This window comes from Rhinolophus ferrumequinum, chromosome 3 (assembly GCF_004115265.2).
Source record: "Rhinolophus ferrumequinum isolate MPI-CBG mRhiFer1 chromosome 3, mRhiFer1_v1.p, whole genome shotgun sequence".
Taxonomy (NCBI): Eukaryota; Metazoa; Chordata; class Mammalia; order Chiroptera; family Rhinolophidae; genus Rhinolophus; species Rhinolophus ferrumequinum.
The window spans coordinates 77,709,739-77,730,908 of NC_046286.1; positions in this window are offsets into that span (position 1 = coordinate 77,709,739).

The following is a 21,170-nucleotide window of genomic DNA, read 5'->3' on the forward strand; positions in this document are numbered from 1 at the left end:
GTCTTTCCATTGTGATCACAAAATACGGTGAATGCTGCTGCCAAGTGCCATCCAACGGAAAGGCAGGGATTTTCAATACAGGAAGTGGCATGTTGAACCTTAGTAACAGTGTGTGACAAGTTTCAACTTGTTCAGTGCAGTCAGTTGGGTGTGAGCTACGGTTGAGAGAAGGTGTGTTTTAAAGTGTGTCATAAATCATCCTTCATCATTACAATGCACCATGTTACACATCACTTCTGGTAGATGGCAATTTCTGTCAAATAAAAACATTACCTTGTGTCCTCATCCACCTTATTCTCCGGATCTGGCACCATGTGACTTCTGGCTCTTCCCCCACCGAGTCAAAATGATTGATTCAGGACATGGAGGCAGGCATGACAGTGCAACTAAAAACACTCACGAAAGAGGACTTCCAGAACTCCAGAACTGCCAGAACTACTTCAGAAAGTGGCAAGAATGATGGGATAAGTGTGTTAAAAGCAAAGGGGGAGTTTCTGAGGAGGGTTAATGGCAATGTGTCTTTTGTTGTAATAGATTTTTTTATTTACACATTCACCGTATTGTTTGATCACACCTCGTATATTCAGAATTTCTATTTCATCAGAAGACAGATTCAACAATTTATTCTCTAGAGTTATAGATAACTTTAAATGAATTTTTAATGAAAGAAATAAATTACAGATTCACCACTCGTGGATTGCATTGGCAAAATAACCTTAAAATACCATGTTGTAAGTAGGTCCTACCGTGCACAGTTAGTAGGCATCTTCGAGCTAATGTAGTGTGAGTTCAGGTAAGACCTGTGATTTCAAGCACTAACTGTTCTGTACTCTTTTGACTGAAATGTGTCAACCGATCAAGTGCTTGGATATGTCAGCAATTTTCCGAACACCTATGCTCAATTTCTGACTTTATCTTTGTAGACCAATAACAAACAATCTGCTGAGTCCGTTCTGTGAAACACGTATCTTGAAAAGCACTGATTTAGGTAATACGTGGCACAAACAGCTTTGAACCCCAGCGCTGGCTGACTGGTCTCCTACATCCTGTAAGATCCTTTCTCTGTTAGAGCTTACAGATCGTCTGAGCTGTGGATTATATTCTACTGCCTATACTGCCTGGCAAGTGTAACAATAGCGTAGAGCTAGGCATAGAGAGGGTGACTGGTTTAATGAATATGTACATAATGCTTGTATGTACATATAGGTTGAAGCGGGTATTGTACTAAATAAATATTGATCTCTGCGTTTCAAAGCCAAATAGTGACTTAGATAGACCTAATTTCTTTGAATTTTCAGTTTAGTTGCCCACTGTATTATAGATTATTTGATGGCAGAAATAAAATTTTAAGTGGTTCTGGAAATCTGTATACATCTATAATTGATTGATTGGTTAGTTGGGTAGCTAGTTGGTTGCCTGTTTTAGTTATGGCATTCAAAAATTTATTGGCTACCTAAATAAGTTCAAATTATGACTTAATTTCCAGTATTGGGGGCAAAAAGGATGAAGCTTCATAATGGAAAAACTGACACGTATACCACTTTAGAAATCAACCTACAGCCACAGGCAGAGGAATTTGAGTAGAATCAAAAGATTTACAATTTACTTCATTATCCACAGTTAGTATAGGGGGCATATTTTTTAAACCTCAGTTGTATTTACTGTGAATTCCATTTTCATAAAATTGTTGAATTTAAATAAATTGTTATTCCTCATTCAACATGCACTTATATAAGTTAAGAAAGTTTGCCTGTTTATTTAATAATTGTGGTTAATATAATTATTACATAGTTATACATCAATTTAAATAGTTTATTGTTCAACTAAAATTACCAAGTAATCCTTTACTCCATTTTTAAATTTTAGTTTCATTTAAGCACTGAGTTGGGGTGACCAAAAAAAAAAACAAAAAGCATAAGAACCACGAGGCTTAATAAAAAAAAAAAAAAAAAAAAGAACACTGAGTTGTGTGGGTTCTTACCTGCATTTCCACTAAGAGTAATTTAATGTGCCAAACATTTATAGTATTAAATATTTTCACACTATAATAATATAATAGATTTAAAGAAAATATTGATTATCTTTTTGTTTTTTGGTCATGGAAATAAAAAAGTGCTACAAGCTAGAGTTGAATTATACTTCCTTGAAAAAGTAGTTACCTTTGCTTCCTTGTCTGTTTCCCCTGGGAGCTAATACCTAGTATGAAAACAAACAGAAACACCTTCTTTTATTCATTAAAAGAGTATTCACATGTTAAAAAGATGAGAACCAGGAAGATAATGTATACTAGATGTATATAGAATCTAGCTTTAGTGCCTGGAAAGCTTACCTTTCTCCAGGTAAAGCAGGGAACGTGTTGGGAAGCATCCTTTACTCCCGGGGCTTCAAAGTTTTTGCTTATGCACTTCCTTAATCAATTTTGAAGTATTTGTATCCTTTCATATATTTTTAAAGTGCTTTATTATATTGGCCCACATAATTTTAAAAAATGCAGATATATGATAGCCATATAGTGAGAACATTGCCATTTTAAAATAAAAGTTATTTTGTGATTTTAATTGCATCCAATGGAATATTTTTTCCAAAGCAATTTTATCTACCTATACAAACATAAATATACACAAGCCCTTCCTTTAATGCTGGAGATTTAAAATCTTTCCTTTTTCTCTTTCAAAACATACTACTAATTCATTCCTTCATGAGAATTTTATTAGTGGTGCACATTAATGCGTAAAAGTCTTTTATTAGTTTATAATACTTTATATGTATATATATAAAATTTGAATTTTAAAATTTTGTGAACAGAGGCTCTGGATGTTAAAAATTCCATTTAGATTGAGTTAGCACTAGTGTACAATTTCTCAAAACATTTATTATAAATTTGATAAATATTCATTAAACATTTAAAAACATCTTAGAAATATATCTTTTAATAAGATGAATGGGGATGTATCTATGTATGAATATTACTTATTATTAAAACAAAAAATTGTATTTTTGGTTTTTGTTTTTATAGATGTAAGCACTGAGAAACACAGTTCACCTAAATAAGTAAATGAAACTGGAAGGAAATTCATTGTGGCTCTGTTATTTAAATCTTTTAACACCTTCTGAATTACATAACAAAAATCCATAATGATCCATCATCAAAATTTAGTTTTTAATGATCTATTGATTAAGAACTCTGTTGATTCTCATTGAATTTTAATGAAAAAAAATTTAAAAGGAAACCTCTAATATAGAAAAAACTTTTAACCAGCCATTTGAGTTTATTCACTCTTTCCACACGATCACCAATATTTGGAATTGTCCTCTCTTTTTTTACTGGTGAAATTTTTCAACCAAGGAAAATATGAACAGTAAAATTCAATGCAGTAAAGTTCAGTTGTTTGCTTTTCGTTTATAAAGTGTGAGAAGTGGGATTATAAAATGAGACATGCAAAATGGGAAAGCACAGAAGACATTTTTAGCAGTTTTAGAACAGCATACCTATGGAAGCTGAAGATCTAGAAACAGATATCCTTAAAATCAGGTCCTATATAGGCCTTGGAAAGTTTCCAAGCGCTCCTAGGTGCACACAAATGCCAATTTGAAGATTACTGCTCTTTTCTGAGTTGAGTAATTCTTTTCTGAGACATACAGAAAAGACTTTGCTTTACAAGTTTATCAAAGCCCACTTCCCAGTCAATAGACTTAATAATATTATTTTTCAAGTTGCTCTTTTGAGACAGTATGGACAACTCGTTAGTTATTGTGTGTAAAAAAAAGAGCTCTTGGCTAAATTAAGTAATATAAATGATTATGTTCTTGCCAAAAGACAAACCATCTTTAGTTCTAACATTACCTTTTCCGCTACCCTGTTTAATCAGAGCAAACTCTTCTCTAGACTTTAGGGATATTGAATTGCCCAGGACTGGGTAGAAAGGTATTGAGAAAGCCTTCCCTGAAATCCCAGCCTTGGCTAATTAGGTTCTCCTCTCTGAGCACCCATAATTCTTTTTGAAGATCTTTAGGCAACAAAAATATATTAAATTATTTTCTTATTATCTCTCTTCCTCACCGAGCTGTGAAGTCTCTGAAGTGTAAGGATCACGTCATACTCATCTTTGAACTCTCAATTTCTGCACAATGCTTGTTGCATAGAGGCACTCAATAACTACGAAATGAATTATACTGAGTGAGGTAGAAACAATTATATTTGCATAGTGTGATGTGAGAGATACAGAGAAAACTTTTCTGCCCTGAAAGATTAACTCTCCCAATTATTCTTAATTCCTTTGATAAAGCATTTTACATCTCCTGGAATCTTAATATTAAAAAATGAAATATGAAATAGCTGGGAAAATAATAACGGAGAGGAGAGAAATTGTTCCCTACAGTGGGAACAATCTCTACAACAACATTGTAGATATTGCAGGAGCATGGCAGGGAGCAGGGCTTGCAAGGAAGAGAAAGTTCCAGAAGAACAAAGAGTTTGACCTAGGCATGATGACCAGAGTTGGGTGTGGGATTTGTGATTTAATCCTAAGCATAGAAAGTAGCCATTAGAGACTATTAAGCAGAATGTTGACGTGATCTGATTTGGTTATTAAAAGATGATACTGGCAGAGATTTCTTTTCTTGATAAAGACAGGCTGGGCTAATTACACCAACCCTCCCACTAAAAACAATAAAAATTTATAGAAGATTTTTTTTTTTAATCTCTTTAAAGCACTGAAAAGACAACAAATGAATAAGGAACTTCCAGGCCAAAATCAAATGAAAAATGGGAACTGTGAGAGTTCCAAGAAACCCAATGTATTCCAAGCAGGATAAATCAAAAAAAGCCCACAGTTAGATATATCATAATGAAGCTGTGGAACACCAAAGACAAACAATTCTCTAAAACGGTCAAAGAAATATAAAATAGCATATTAGTTTTCTAGAGCTGCCATAAAAAATATCCACAAACTAGATGGCCTAAAGCAACAGAAATTTATTCTCTCAAAGGTTTGGAGGTCAGAAGTCCAAAATCAAAGTGTCAGTGGGGTCGGATAGTTTTGAAGCTTCTGAGAGAAAATCCTGTCTGATGCCTGTCTCCTAGCTGCTGGTGGTCATAGGCAAGTCTTGATATTCCTTGGCTAGTAGACAACCCTCTAGTCTGCCTCCGATATCACATGGTGTCATCCTCTCTGTGTCTCCGTGAATTCTTTTCTTCTTATAAGGACACAAACACAGGATTTAGATCCCACCCTAAATCCAAGGTGATTTCATATTGAGATTTTTTAAAATTAATTACATCTTCAAAGATCCTAGTTCTAAATAACAGCATATTCTGAGGTTCCAGGTAGACATGAAATTTGTGAAGACACCATTCAATACTCTATAGCCATCCCTTTGACCCCACACCCACAAATTCATGCCCTCCTTTCCATGTTCAAAATACATTCATCCTATCAAAACATACTTAAAAGTCTTAACTCATTTTAGCATCAAAAGTCCCAAATCTTGTCATATAAATCAGATATGAGTGATACACTGTGTAGGATCCATTCTGAATGAAAATTATTCTCCAACTGTGGATGTGTGAACTAGAAAACAAATTATCTGCTTTCAAAATACAATGACGATGCAAACATAGGTTAGGTATTGTTGTTCCAAAAGAGAGAAAATGGAAGGAATAAAATGGTTAGTGGACCCAAGAAATCTCCCAGCAGGGCAAACTCCATTAGGTTTCAAGGCTTGAGAATAATCCTCTGTGGCTCAATCTACCCTCTGGGCCCACGGAGGCCTTGGAACCCACTTCTCTGGCTTCTGTGTCTACAGCTTTGTTCTCAGAGTCATCTTCTTTTTTCTTGAATAGTTGCACATGTTTATAGCTGAGTAGTCCCTGACAACTAAAATGCTAAATAGTCTTTTTTCATTTTGTCTAGTCTCTGTTCCTCACAGTCTAAGATGGCAGAGTTTCTGCTGATATAACTTTATCAAAAACATTGTGGGTTTCTCATATATTTCAAGGAGGTCCACACCATTAGACATGAATATTCTACACAGGTTCTTCTTGGAGAACCTTATCTCTATTCTTATTTCTGTTCAGATGGTCAACTGATATGTATGAGTCATACACCTAATCACTCCAGCAAAAGGTTACCAGCCACACACTTGGTATTCAATCTAGTGCATTCTTTAGCATCTTTTGCAATATGGATAGGCTGAAGATTTTCCAAATCATCACAGTCTGATTCCTTTTTGCTTAACAGTTCCTTCTTCAATTTAACTCTTTCCTGTCACATTTTACTATAAACAAGAGGAATCAGCCTGTACCTTCCACACTTTGCTTGGAAATCTCCTCAGCTAAATACCACATTTATCATTTACAAGTACTACTTTCCACCTAACCACAAAAAACAATTTAGCCAAATTTTCTGGCACTTTATCAACAAGGATCACCTCTCCTTAAGTTTTCAATAGCATGACACTCATTTCTTCCAAGACCTCAACAGAAGTGTCTTTAACATTCATATTTCTACCAATTGTTTCTGTAAGGCAATCTAAGCTTGTCTTATCACGCATCTTAAAATTCTTCTAGATTCCACTCATCACCCAATTTTGAAACCACTGCATATTTTTAAGTATCAGTTTACAGTATTTTTGAGAATCTGTTTGGGTTTCTGTTACAGCAACACTTTACTTCCCAGTATCAAAATCTCTTATCAGCTTCCTAGAGTTGCTGTAACAAATTACCCCAAACTGGGTGGCTTAAAACAAAAATTTATTCTCTCACATTTCTGGAGGCCGGAAATCTGAAATCAAAGTGTTGTCAGGCTTGATTGTTTCTGAAAGCACGAAGGGAGAATCTGTTCCATGCCTCTCTCCTAGCTTCTGATGGCTGCTGGCAATTCTTGACATTCCTTGGCTTTGCAGTGACATTACTCCAGTCTTTGCCTTATACTTTACATGGCAGCCTCCTATCTGTGTCTCTACGTGTCCTCTCCTTCCTATCAAGCATTTTTTTTTTTTTTTTTTTGTCTAAGGACAAAAGTTATTAGAATTAGGGCCCACCAAGACTATTTTGTCTTGAAATCCTGAACTAGGTACATCTGCAAAGATCATATTTCCAAATAAGGTCACATTCTGAGGTTCTGGATGGACATGAACTTTTGAGAGACAGCATTTGACCCAGTACAGTTAGGTTATCCTCAAAGTAGCAGCACTGGATTGATTTGTAGTGATTGTGTGTCTATGTAGAAGTTTCTAAGTGGGAATTCTTGAACCCTCTCCCACCTCAGTAATGGCAGAACCATGCACTCACTTGTTCAAACCAATAGCTTAGGAATAATTAAAGTGTATTTCCTTTTTTTAGCCCCATATCCAATCTATCAATGAGTCCTGATGTCTGTCCCTTCAAAATATATCCAAATACAATCACATCTCACTACTTTCACTTACCACTCTTCACATGGACTACTGCAATAGCTGTCTAACTTGTTTTTTGCTTCCATTCTTGCTGAACTTCTCCCCTTCCTTCCTACCCTACCCTAATCCATTCTCCACACAGCAGTCAGAATCTTTTAGAATATAAATTAGTACATGTCCCTGTACTGCAATAATCCTCCTAGTAGCGTTCCTTTGCATTTACCTACCCTACAAAGCATTTCTTGGTCTGGCCCCTAACTACCTCACCAACCTAATCTTCTGTCTTTGTGCTCCACCTAAAATGTCCACTGGACCTTGAGTATATTAAACTTAGTAAGTCTTTGCACTTGCTCTTCGTTCTCCCTGGAATGCTTTCCTCTCTCCATTTCCTTGAATAGCTGTCTCTTTCTCATCACCTAGTATCAGCTCAAATGACCCCTTTTCAGAGATGTGCCCTCCCCTCATCTAAATTTCCACCTCATTCTCAGTTATATCTTCTTTTATTGCCTTCGTAGCACTTATCACCATCTAAAATTATTTTGTGTATTATTTTAGTATCTGTTCATTTTCTTTCTCTGTCCCACTGTATAATAAACTTTGTGAAATCCAAGACCTTGTTTGTCTTTTTCATATTCTATCTCTAGAGCTCAGAAGGGTAGATGGCACATAATAGGTGTTTGGTGAAGACTTAGTGAATACAAATGAATAATTCCTGGAGAAAAGAAGAGATAGATAATACAAAAGAGGGAAATTTTTATATTGTTTAAGTCCTGCGCTAGTTACTCTTCCCCAGATGCAATGTCCATGCTTCCTGGCATTGTTCTGTGTCTGGTAGGTTGACCTCTGTGGAACTTCAACATTCTGGTCCCTTCCTGGTTGGTTTCTGGTTGGGTTGGGTCAGCAGAAGGTACTAGCAAGAGATGGGAGAATAGGAGAGAATAAAGTATTCCTTCCCTTCTTCCTGCTTTCTTCCGGGTGATACCCCTAAAATGGTAGTTACCCTCTCCTCATCCCAGATGGCTGCAATTCTCACTGAGCTCCACTAACACTATTTCTACCACTAATTTCTTCTGTTTCAGGTTTAGTAATTCCTAATGTTGCTAGTTCCTGGATGCTCTAACATCTCTCTTAGGTCTTTTAACCCTGCCCAAACCTCTGTAAGTAGTCTGTCATTAAAAGTCTCTTCATTTAGGAAACTCTTAGCCTGTTATCAGGTCGACGCAGGAGAGGAGAGGAGGAATGAAGTAAATGACCATTAAATAACATTTCTTCCGTTAAAAAAGAAAAGCCTCTTCATTTAGAATATGCTGGATATCTCTTGCCTGCTTTTCCACTCTTCACCTTTTTCCACCATGTTTTGTGCCACAGGAAGCTGAACCATATGGACTTTAACAATGGACTCCTTTGGTCAATGGCTTTCAGATGAGTTCAGCTAAAAGGAAATACCAGTAGGAAATCAACGGTGGGAGAAAAGGGTATTTATTTCCCCAAGTTAGGGTATTTATTCCCCCTCTCTTGCTGCCAGATTGTCTCAAAATGAGTGCTCTCCCCCGCTCCCCAAAGAACTTAGATCCTGTCAGGAAGTCACTCTTACACCGAGAGTGTACTCTCTCCCCTTGTCCCTTTAGACCTACATGTGCGGAAGGCTCACTACTGCTAACTGTTGCAGGAGGTTGCTCCATCCCTTCTTGTTTTTCCTAAGCCTTGCCCATGTCTCATCATATAGTTCCTTCGTTAACTCTCTTCAAATTACTCAATTTGATTGTGCCATATGCTACCTGCCAGGACCCTGCCTGGTAAATGAGGTGAGGCTCCCCCCATTACCCCATCAGATGATGCCTCTCCATTCGAGCTGTCTGCGCATATTAATGTATTTCTGTGCAAAGCAATGTGCTTGTTGTTCTAATTCTCGTCTCTCTCACTAAGTAGTAGTGAGTGGATCAAACTCAGAAAACTGGATCAAACTGTGGGAGGAATGGGGAGATGTGGCAGCTCTGCCTTACGTGAGATTTCTCCTAAGGCAGGTCCTGGTCCTTCAGTACCCACCTGTCTGTGTAGCACTCTGGGCAACACCAGTGCTCTCCCTGCTCTGCGGAGCTGAAAGGAAGGTTATCACATACCGTAGGTGTGTGTTAGATGGTCATTTCCTGTTGTGATGCTGAGAATTCTTCATCTCTTATCTACAACTGCTTAAGGTGCATGACTAATATAATCTTCAGTTAGAGAATGAAGCCATATTGTATAGTGCTGGGAGCGTGGGAGTCAGACTCACAGGGTGTAAGTCCTAACTCTTTCACCACCCTGTGCTAACAACAGCCTCACTGATGCTAACTCTGCTGAAGCAGGGCATCCGCTCTGTGACAGGCAGATCACAGTTACCTTCAGTTCAGGAATGACTTCTCCCTTTGGGGGTTTTCTTTGTGCCGTTTCTGTTTTGCTTTAGTGATGGGAGGGATTTATAGGCTAGTCTGAATTTGAGGGAAAGAAGACAGCTTCCAGGTAGAATATTCCTTGAAAGTATGTCTTCCCATTTGTAGCAATCACTGATTTTGTATTACTTTCTGTGTTACACTGTAGCACAATATCCTTGGCCTGAAGCAACCCAATCTTAGCTGATTAACATTCATGCACACAATCCAAAGGCTATATTTAGACAAAGACTCAGGGTGTTAAAGAATGTATATCACACGTGGCCTTTTTAATGTATACTTTTCCACATTAAAAAAATTAAAAGGAAAGACAATATAGTCATGGGGATATGAAATACAGAATGGGGAATATAATCAACAATGTTGTAAAGATCATGCAAGGTGCCAGATGGGCACTGGACGTATCAAGGGGATCACTTCATAGACTGTTGGTACAGATGCATGACCAACACACTGTACACCTGAAGCTGAAGTAGAATAATATTGTGTGTCAACTATAAGAAAAAATATCATATATGTGTATATATAGTTGTGGGAGGTGGAATATAGCATATGGAAGACAGTGGTATTGTAACAGCTATATAAGATGTCAGAGGGGTAGTAGCTCGGGGAAGAGGGGTTGTCACTTTATGGGGGTGTAAATGTCTAACTATTGTATTGCTTTGTACACCTGAAACTAATACAAAACTAAAAATAAAAAAAGGTCAGCAGTACAGTGGTTCCTAGATGACATTCTAGAACAGAGCCACACGGCTAAATACAGCCCACAAGTAAACGTCAGATTCATGATGACTAAGAGGAATTAGTGTGTCCTGTTTCAGGTCCCCTTCGAACTCTGACTCTGCCTGTTGTAAGCAAAAGTTTCAAAAAGGATGTCTTTCCTGCTTTAGGCATAACTGGAAGTTTGTGTGTATCAGTCAGGATTTGTTTGGCAGCAAAAAAGCAGGATATTCTCACATTTGCTTTCACATACAGGAATTCAAGTTTTCTCACCTAACAAGAAGATTGGTCCAGGAAGGTGCAGCCACTTGATGAGCCTGATAGGGACCCAGACTCATATACTTCTGTCCTGCACGCTTGTAACTTTTAGAAGCACAATTGTAAAATCATTGCTATCACCAGGTAACATATCTGCATTTCCAGCAGGAAGAAGGAGGAAGGGGCAGAAGCCCAAATGAATCTCTGCTGGTGATTTCTGATTATACTTCATTAGCCAGAATGTGTCAAGGCCAGACCTAGCTGCAAGGGAATCTAGGAAGGTATTTTAAATAGAGCATACTGCCACCAAATAAATTGTGATTCTGTTACTAAAGAAGAAGAGAAGAGATTGGGAAGGCAACTAGTAGTATCTGACACATGGTAAAAATTTTTTCTTTCTCCCTGTTGCGTATATATTCTCTTTCATCTTCTGATATAGTCATTGTCTCCTCCTAAAACTACATCTTATGTTGCCAAACGTGGAGAGTTTACTTTAAGTTGCAGTAATATATGTAGGATATTTGTGTGTTGGGGCTGTGGTGGGGGTAAAAACTCAATTATAACCTGAATCAAGATAGTTTATTATTCCTGATCACTTATCTTCTTTATTTCTGGGCTTCTTAAAAAATAAGCCCAGTTTATTATATTTATTTTTGTTGTCATTATAAAGTTACAAAATATTAAAGAAGACATTTAGGAAATAAAGAAAAGGAAAGAATAATCACTAATAGTTTTACTACTCTAATACTTCCACTGTTAGTATGCTTATCTATTTCTTGCTATTATTTTACAAGGAATTTCTTTTTATCATAGTGTTCATTGAATTTCACATCCCAATTTACAATTAGCATATCATAAGCATTCTCCTGTTATTACAAAACTAATGAAATTATATAATAAATTATATATATGTATATATGTAATCATATATGTATAAGACTAAATAGTAAGCCGTTTTATAAGATTGTTGACATTCAAATAAGACCAAAATAATAGCCACCACTTAATGAGCACTTACTGTACACCAGGCATGATTTGAGCACACTTTCAAATACATTATCTCATTTATTCCTTACAACAACTCTATAAACAAGGTATTATTGTCATCCCCATATACAAGTGAGGAAACTGAGCCTCAGAGATTGTTGAGTGACATTTCTAAAATCACAGCTAGTGTTTATTTCATTTTTAAAAATAATAATATGTATAACAATAAGGTATAATTCTGATAATATAACATTAATGCAAAGTTTATCTGCAACTCTAAGATCATTGTGTTTCCTGCTTCAACTTTATTATAGAAATCTTAGTTCAAAGCAGGATTCATAAAAATCTGACTATGAGTGGCAAAATGTGCTTATGTGGTTACATGTAAAATGATGATTTGAAAATTATCCTGTCAAGTTAATGAATTATGTCTGTTTTATCTAATTAGACCATCTATTCTAATCAAATCATTACTCACTCTGGTATGTAAACAAGCTTTTCAAAAAAATCTTATATAGCGGAGAATTCTCTGCATCTGTGCTTAACCATGTCAAGTCTTCCTGCTTTATTTTGTGGTGCTTATTAAAATGATTCTTCTCCATATCAAAGTTTAAATAGTTTCAGCATCTCCTTTTAAGACATAGCATTGATATATTTGGAGTAGGAAGATTTTGATGACCTATCACTCTTTTCAGAAAAGACAGAGTCAGGAAAGTGAGAGAAGTCAGCAAAGTCAGTGTTGGTTAGGATATTTTTTAGACTCTTAATGCCATAAAATGGCAAATTACTAAAAATGATTAGTGTGGGAATTTATTAGTACATTGATTTAATATTTTCTTTACTTTTTTCTTGTAACAGAATAACTCATCTAAGAAGATATCTCAATGCTCTTATCAAAAATGATTAAACCAAAAAAATTACGGTACTCTTTTCCTGAACTTTCATTTAATGGAAACACTGAGACTAAAATATTTTCTTCTAAAATTTACTTAGTTTTTATTTTTAAAATTAATATATTCTAATATTTTTTTTTAATTAAGAAAAGAAAAATCTTAACAAAGAATACATTGAGAAGACTTGTTACTACTTTGCTATCATCCACCTCACTTATATGAATTGCTGGTATGATTTCCTTTATTTTTTTATGTAAAATGTGACATATCATTTACCCTCTTCTGCACCTTGAGTTGTATACTTAACATTATTCCCTGGAAATCTTTCCTTACCAGTGCAATGGATGCTTCCTCATTGTTTTTTTTACAGCTACCTAATATTCCATATATGTGCATGTACCGTAGTTTAATGAACCACTCTGGCTGATAGATACTTGGGTTGTTTCCAATCTTTTGTTTTTACAAACAAAGCAATGTGAATAACCTTAGACATAAATCATTTTGATGTGTGCAGATGTTTCAGTAAGATACATTCCCAGAAGTAAGATTGCTGGGTCAAAGGGTAAATACATTTGTAACTATTAAAAATATTGCTAAAATGTCCTTCATGGGGGTTGTATCATTGTTTCCTTCAGCCAGCAATGTACTAGAGTACCTATTACTTCATAGCCTTGGAAGCAGAATGTTGCTCAACTTTTTGATTGTTGTCAAGCTGATAATTGAAAAAAAAATGATGTTGGTTAGTATAGTATGGTTTTAATTCACAGAGGAAAAAAACATGTTATTGTGAGTAATGCAAAAGAGCGTTTGGGGCACTCACGTGTGTGTGTGTTTGTGTGTGTGTGTGTGTGTGTGTGTGTGTGTATTTAATGCAATTTGTGTCTTTGCCACATACTGTCCTCAGGTCTCATGTCACAAAGCAGTGCTGGAATTGGAACTGTGTTAATGAGAGCTTCTAGGATTTATATTGTTGACCCTTCAATATAAGGTGTGGTGGCAAGAGCCCTTGAACGTAGCCAGGAGAAAAATTCAGAAACAAGGAGTCAAGCCGTAGATCTGCCAGTAACTGATTATGTGCCAGTCATTGAATTGTTAGAAGTTCAGTATCTTCATGTGATCGGAGTATCAGTAAGCAGAAGAAAAGCAAGAGAGAGAAACAGAGTTTTAATAATTATTGTGGAGGAGGGAGGAATATGGGAGAAGACATCAATTTAAGGCAACAGAAATATGCCTGGCTGATACCATCAACTGGAAATACTGAACCATGATGTGGGGGCATGAAATATTCTGGAGTCAATTTCAGTTCCAATATGATGAGACGGACCCATGTGGTACCAAATTCTGGTTACATTGAGGCCAAACCATGTTAAAATAAAAAAGGGATTGGTATTTGTAAACGCTTAACTTTAAAACTTGTAATTAGATACGAATAAAATTTATTTTATTTTGGAGATCACGCACATCTTAGGACCATAATTTGAGTTAAATTTAAATTTTAAATTAGTGTGCTTAAAAGTGTGTGTTAGATGTCTGGCCATTGATATTTATAAAATAAATATTGCCAAATATTTAGCTAACAATATATAAGGGATACATTTCTGAAACATTTAGCTGAATGTAGAGTATAATTCTATTTTATTTGAAACCTTATTTGCCTATTGGTATATATTTGTATAGAATAATATTGCAGAGACTACACACTAAAAGTCATATGGCCTTCCAATCCCATCCTATCTAGATAGTAGTATTACAAGTAATTTTTTTTATTTGCATATATATATATATATATATATATATATATATATATATATATTTCTATCACTTTAGTACAGTGAAAATTGTTATCTTGGAAAATAATTTTACAAAATCAAGAAAAAATACTTTCAGGTTAAAAATGGAGTTGGGGAAAGAGTTTTATTGTTAAAAGTTCAGTCAAAGGAGCCCTCATATTTAGTCAATGTTCTTAAACCAACCAAGGGATTTTAGATGAAATAGAATAACAATTGCTCAGTGTTTTTTCCTTTATTAGGGATCTTTCTGACCACTTTTTGCAATATCATTCTTTCCTTGTTTTACATGTTTTTATTTGAACACAAAGTAGAAGAAATCATAGAGTTTGAGTATGCCTATTTGGTATGTAAACATAATTTTTCAACTACTTTTTTAATGCTTCTCATAATTTCCAACAGATATAATAGGTCTTAGTTCCATTTTTTATTGTATTATAATGGTTATTTTCACAGGATACTGTTCACAGTATCTTATCTGGGCAACCCATCTGACATACAACCAGATTAATATATGCCTAAAACATCACTTTCATTATGTAACTTTCTTGCTGAAAAATCTTCAATAATTTATGTTATTTATACTCATGATTTTCTAGCTTTTAAATAGTAGAACAGTCTTTCCCCGCAGGAAATCTTATTTGGAATTCATGTAAAAAAACAGATGAAAGTAGTAGTTTATAAAACTTCTGATAAAGTCAATCAGTAAAAACCAGGAGGCTATTTTGATACACACAAAACAAAAGAGCATTGAGTGTTTTGATTTACACTGAAAGTCATTAGCTTTCAAAATATTTCTGTATTTTATTCTGGTTGCACAGATCTGAGGAAAATCTCAATTTATAAAAATGAGTAGTTGCTGTTAACAAAAGTCGTTTTTAACAGCTGAGCTTACAATCACAAAGAATCACAAATTACATCAAAAGTTCACTCCAAGGTTTGCAATGAAAGTTAATGTGTTGGTGGAAGTCGCCGGGGTAAAATGTGATGTATCACACGTCTAAGTGTGGATGCTGGTTTGAGTGTCTGTTTCTTTCCTTGTTTGTTTTAGCAACAGGACTTGAAATTCAAAAAGTATATACAGAGGGCACCAAAAAAATGCATACACATTTTAAGAAAGGAAAAAAACTGTATTAAATTTGTAATAGCAATATATACCGATAACAAAAGATGAATACAAGACATGTGTATACATTTTTTTGGCACCCCCAGTATTTTAAAATATTAAAGATCAGGTTGTCCTAAAAAATTTCACCAAATGAGAGTTAGCTGGTTCTTTGCAGCTCAAAAGTAGGCATTCTTTTTTCCTCCTTCATCCTACGCATGCCATCAGACATGTTTTTAAAAAAAAAAAAAAAAAATGAAAAAAAAGACCAATTTTGTCTACCCCGAAAGTCTGCTGAGGTGGAGAACATTCCTCCTGTTGACCTCTGCCAATGTAAGGAATTGTTTTTGTGGTATTCAAACCCTCTTCACTTTGATATTGTGCTTTTTTCAGTGGGGTCTTGAACCTATAGAAATGCATCTTTCATCAAAAGTTGCAAGTCTTCACTGCGCTTACTTGGCCTTCAAATTCGCAAAATCTGGTAATTTTCTCCTGAATAAGCATTACGCTAATAGACACAAAGCTGTGAGATTGTTCCTTTAGCACACGTGTTTTTAATAATACATTGTGTCATTTTTACACTTTTCCTGCTGATTATTGTCAATCACTGAGGCAAACACTTTTTATATATTGCATGATTCATTCTTATTTCCTTAGACTCTATCGTTCTAATGATTTATTCCATATGCACAAATACAAGTGTATTTTCATATCACTTTCACTTTGTAAAAATGCTTTTACCCTGTCACAATCATATGCCACTTTTTATTACTCTTTTTAACACACTTCCTGGTTTTTGCCCTTACTGATCATAACAAGGTAACTACCAATTGAACACTTTAAAATTAAACACACTCGGCAACTACACAGTCAACTCACAAGGACACTTGACAAGACTAAAGTAAACAGCACAACTGTTGACACCATCTGTTGGTAATAGGCAAAACGGACTCGCTACTGCTCCAGAGAGTAGCTCTGTGTGCACCTATGGCAGTGTGGAAGTTACAAGTTTGTAAGTTGAACTTTCGTAAGGAATTTCTGTAAAAAAAAAAACAATTCATATTTGAAAAAAAACAAAACACCAATTTGAAAACATGTACCCCGTATGCCCATTGCAGCATTATTCACAATAACCAAGATATGGAAGCAACTCAAGTGTCTATTGATAGATAAATGGATAAAGAAGTTGTGGTACATATATACAATGGAATATTACTAAGCCATAAAAAGAAGAAATCTTGCCATACACGACAACATCGATGGACCTAGAAGGTATCATGCTAAGTGAAATAAGTCAGAGAAAGACAAATACCGTATGATTTTACTTATTGTGGGATCCAAAAAACAAAATAAACAAACAAAACAGAAAAAATAACACCTCATAGATACAGAGAACAGATTTATGGTTGCCAGATAAGAGTGGGTTTGGGAGAACGGGTGAAAAAGATGAAGGAATTAAGATGTCCAAATTGACAGTTAAAAATAGTCACAGGGATGTGAAGTATAGCACAAGGAATATAGTCAATAATATTGTAATAACTATTTATGATGTCAGATGGGTACTAGACTTATTGGGCTAATCACTTATAAGTTATATAAATGTGTAATTACTGTTTGTACACCTGAAACTAATATAATATTGTATGTCAACTGTAATTGAAAAATAAATTTAAAAATTATTTTTTAAAAAGCAATTCAAATCAAACGTTAGCAGAACATAGCTACATGTTAGAGCAAGAGCTAGTAAACTTATCCTATAAAAGATCAAATAGTAAGTATTTTAGACTCTGAGAGTATTTGGTTCTTGAATGTGTCTACTCAACTCTGTGGTCATAGCACAAAAACAATCATAGATCGCATGTAAACAAATTGTGTGGTTATGTTCTAATAAAACTTTATTTACAAAAACAAGGAGTGGGCCAGATTTTGCCCACAGGCTGTAGTTTGCTGATCCCTGTGTGGGAGTATAAGCAATTATCATTTGTATTATTCGGTGTCCATTAATAAATAAGTAATCACTGTAGTAGATTCTAGATGGCATCAAATTCTTTGCTACTTCTCCCACTGACAGGTGGAGTCTAATTCCGTTCTCCTTGAGTAGGAGTTGTCCTTAGTGACTCTTTTGGCCAACAGAATGCTGCTTGAGTGTCATTCTGGGATTTCTGAGTCTAGGTCATAAGAATTTTAGCTTCCGCCTGGGCCTCTTGGAATTCTTGTTTGAAGGAAGCCAGCCACCATGTAACAAGACTGATAGCCCTGAGACAGCTATGTGGTAAAGAGGCCCAAGCCACATGGCAAAGCCCTGGAAAAGAAGACACCACATGGAGAGAGAGAGAGAGAGAGAGAGAGAGAGAGAGAGAGAAACAAGAGCATGTAAATGAAGAAGCCATTTTGGAAGGGGACATCCAGCTGAGTGTTTCCAGCTGGTGCCAAGTTGACCAGAGATAAGTTACCCCTACTACACACTATTCAAATTGCAAATTGGTCCAAATAAAACTTTTTGTTGTTTTAAGTCATCACATTTTGGGGTGGTATTGTGAATTTGATAATTTCAGGACTTGTCAAGAAAAAAACAAGACTATGTGGTGGCAATAACCCACAGTGAGTTTTATTTGGTTGGTGTTTTGACAAGTTGAGGGTGAGTCCATCACGGCAAGAGACCTTCCAGAGACAGTGATATGGAGCCTCCTCCCAGAAGGGAAAGAGGACGCAGGAATTTCTAGGAGACAAATGAACCATAGAGGAAGCTTACCTGTTTGGGTGATATGGTCAGCAGCTCCCTCTGTAGGGCAGAAACAGTTTGGAGTCTTTTATAGCCCTGGGGCTTATCTTATGTATAGCTAGAAGATATTGGGTGCAATTTAAGAAGCATGCATAGCAAGCAGCATTTAAATGGCTAAAAATATGCTATCTGGGCTATATTTTTAAAAATTTAATGTGGAAAAGTTGGAGTTAGTGCTAGCAGGCTTGGAGCTAACAGCTTACTGTAATGAAGTGAGTAACAGAGGGGCCAACATATAGGAACCATCTTTGGCTATTTATATAACAGGTCGTTTATTATGCAGTGGTAAATAGAACAGTCATACAGCCATGCTATAACGCGATCTTTTCAGGTATCTATATTTTGTTTATCCAATTAGATTCCATATATTTTCAGCCCACAGTAGATATCTTAAATGTTTGGTATTCTGCACAGGATTCAACTCAATGCTTTATAAACAGTTGCTAGGTAATAAATACATATTTCTTAAATGATACATAGATATTTTTATGGCCAGAGAAGTCACTATCCTAATTTGGTAGGCAGACAAAAAGGGGTCTGTTGGCATGCAAAATGAAAATATTCTGAAGTCAGTGAAACAAGGCACTCTCTGCAAATGTTTGATATGTGGACTTTATCTCTACTCTGTTGATCAGGTCATAGTCTTTGGAACCTACTTTACTCTTGTTTTCTGACAGTTACACATGCTTTGAAGAATATGATTAAAATGCACTGATATGCCAAATTATTTTTCTCAATACCATTTGAAGTCTTGGCCATACTTAGAAAGCTCTGTGCTATAACTGACATTAGTTGGTATGTTCATGTATTAAGTAGTAGATTTAATCCCCAGGGATGTAGATGCACCAGCTTTATTAACTAGTAATATGCCATCCAGACTCATATCTATTTGATCAATGTGGGTTAAGAAAAATTATATACAAATTATTTATCGAACGGCTATTATGGACAGAGAACTCTGTTAGGTACTTCAGAGGCCATCAATGTAAATGAGACAAAAGACCTGTCTTCTAAGAGGTTCAATCTAAGAGCAAAGCTAGGATATGAAAATAAGCATAATGTAAGGGAAAATAAAGTAGGTGTCATAGGAGAAGAAATGGGCGTCAGTAGATAGAGAAATCAAAGCTGACTTCATGAATCAGGAAAGTCAAAGAGAAGGGAATTTTAGGAGGGATTTTCCAGAAAGATAACTTTCAAGTAGTTCATTTGAGTAAGTTTTTATTATTTTCTAACCAAGTATCGCTTAAAGATTTTGTGTACTTTTCTTTCGTATAATGACTTAGATAAGAAAATCTATAGATGTTTTATGCTGTTTGAAATAAATGAAGTATCAATGTGCTCTTGAAAAATAAAGAATAATGTGAGAGATTTCTGAAGGCCAGGGGAGGCAATGAGCACGTATACACTACAAAGTGAACCCACAATAGTGTACGTTGACAGTTGTCCAGATAATAAACAATCAAATGAGAGAGAGAGTCTGTGTGTGTGTTTGTATTTATAAGTAGTAAAAGACGAAACAGCAAAGATAAGTTGGCTTTGAATGAAAGTATTTTGTGGTGTGTGTGTGTGTGTGTGTGTGTGCTTCATTTGCTGGACAATAGGGACTCATGGAAGGTTTTTGAGCAAGGGAGTGATGTGATTGGAGTTGGGTTTTTTGACGATCAACGTGGAGGAGGGAAGCACAGAACTGTATGCATGGAGGTTCTTTAAGAGAACGGTGTTGAAGTTATTACAATAGTTTGATGAAGAGATAAAAAAAATCACATTGGCTTAAACTAGAGTATTGGCTACAGAAAGGAAAGGTTGGGGATAGCTGGGAAAGACGTTGTTTTAACAGAACTCTTTCGGTGGCTAGGAGGACATAAGCTAAAACAAAAGTGTGTGGGAGTATTTTATGCCATGGGAACCTTTCATGAGTATTCAAGAAGAGAGTTGTCATTCAGATGGGCCTTCTAAAAATTGAAATTGGAAACCCAAACTGTTTCACATCCCAAGGTTGCTCCAACAGGTCTGACGAGATGCCTCATTGCTCGTCTCTGTGTTTCTCTGTAGGTCTGCTCCTTACTCCAGGCCCCCTTGATCACCTTCCTGTACTTACTGGAAATTTCCAGCCCATAACGTTAACTTGAAAATTTGCCTAGAACTCTACATCTCTGACTCTGCCATCTAAGGGCCCTATCCTACAACTTTTCCTGCTAATTGGCAAGTCTCTCAGCTTTCCAGTTCTAAAATTCCTGCAAGCAACAGCTCATTGGCCCAGATGGTCTTTCCTCCTCAAATCACAGGCCAATCTGTGGATGTGCTGTCCTCGAGGTGGGGGAACAATATGTCTTTAAACAGCTGAAGTGAGTGCCAGGGATCAGTACCAGGTACATGATATGGAACTTGGTAGTCTGGGCCTGATCCTTTCTTCAGAGATTGTGATGGATTGGGAAGAAATGGCCGCATAACTCAAAATATATCTTATCACTTATAGCTCATCGTCACAATGACAATGTCAAGCTGTCACAACTTGACAGCTGGCTATGTAGAAGTTCTGAATCCAAGCCTAGACATCTGGAAGAAAAGTGGTATCATTAGCTACTATGGGCTCCTTATACTTTCATTATATAGCCAGTGTTGTGAGCTATGATGAATTAGGGTATTGATCTTTTGAGAATAATGTGAAGGTATTCTCTGTCTCGATTTTCTTGTAAACAGATAGAATTTCTGAGGCAAGACTGAAATGTAAATGAGGATCTTTGAGACACTCTTCCTTTTTGAATATAGCTAAACAGTGGATGAAAAGGTTACCTGTTAAATAAATTTCAAATG